This window comes from Schistocerca cancellata, chromosome 5 (genome assembly GCF_023864275.1).
Source record: "Schistocerca cancellata isolate TAMUIC-IGC-003103 chromosome 5, iqSchCanc2.1, whole genome shotgun sequence".
In the NCBI taxonomy this organism is placed as follows: domain Eukaryota; kingdom Metazoa; phylum Arthropoda; class Insecta; order Orthoptera; family Acrididae; genus Schistocerca; species Schistocerca cancellata.
This window is the reverse complement of record NC_064630.1, coordinates 82,955,714-82,956,888: the sequence shown is the minus strand read 5'-3', so window position 1 is coordinate 82,956,888 and position 1,175 is coordinate 82,955,714. Positions and strand designations below refer to the sequence as shown.

At 45.7% G+C, this 1,175-nt stretch overlaps 1 non-coding gene across 1 annotated transcript; it reads left to right on the top strand.

Moving 5' to 3' along the window:
• The first annotated feature begins 542 nt into the window (after nt 1-542).
• Trnat-ugu (transfer RNA threonine (anticodon UGU)) lies at nt 543-617 on the top strand. The gene has a single exon. It is a non-coding gene; the product is annotated as a tRNA-Thr (tRNA).
• Nucleotides 618-1,175: the final 558 nt, after the last annotated feature.

The window sequence follows — 1,175 nt, the reverse complement described above, 5'->3', positions numbered from 1 at the left end:
AATCGGCTGAAGGCCCAACACTTAAGACTCAATGACATTAATTTTCAAAATGCCAAAGGCTTTATGTAAAACAGTTTTTAAATTAGGCTGAAGGCCCAAACCATCTGAAGCCTTAAGGGCAAAGCAACCTCAATTCAAAAATCGACTAGAAGCCATACAAGTACAAACAACCAGAATAAACAAGAAAAGCCAGTACACCCAAGGGCGCTCACAAGTTCCGAGGGTCGGCCTGGAATTCAAACACTAACATTCGCTTATACTTATAGGGATATGGTGTCTGTTCTTTCGGACATGTCCGAAAGAACAGACACCATATCCATATGAGTATATAGTTCTGGCAATACTGGCCATGACCTTCTTCCTCTGTGCGGATGTACTTATATCACCCGAACTCTTACAGGACTTGGTAAGAATGTCTTCCATGAGTAATGAGTGTGTTGGGTAGGGACACTACGAATGTAGTCTTTGGACATATAAGCTGAGAATGTGGGTCTCGCGTGAGGCGTGCGCAAGATAGTCCCTGCAGTCACACCATCCTCTGTGCCCTCGGTGGCTCAGACGGATAGAGCATCTGCCATGTAAGCAGAAGATCCAGGGTTCGAGTCCCGGTCGGGGCACACATTTTCAACCTGTCCCCATTGATATATATAACGCCCATCAGCAGCTGAAGGTATTACTACATAATTCTAATAACGCTCGCTTCGGTGAGACAGGCAGTCGGCCCAACCATTGTCGATTCGACGACAACCCATCCTACAGACAGTCAACGGATCCACCAATGGTATAACCTCCACTTCACCCGACCAGCACACGACAGGGAGTTCAATGGAACAACGTAGAAGGTATTGGCGCCCACAACGAATTATACATTGAGCTGCCAAACTACACACCGTGCTGGACAGCGACAAAACGACGAGGAAAATACACTGCCTGAATTTATGTCAATGTCCAGGGCAGGTAACTGGAATATTAACGATTAAGGATGGTTCTTCTGAAAATGGTGCGAACTACTACGTTCTCCATTCGTTCTCTGTATATCTATCTTTTTAGAGATGGTTGTGGAATTCTGCTGCTCGATCTTCTGGCCCCTGACCGACGTGTAGGAAGAATCTACTTCGGTTGTGATTCCTGGGACAATGAATTCACGGTGTGTAGATTACAAAAAGGGAGAACCT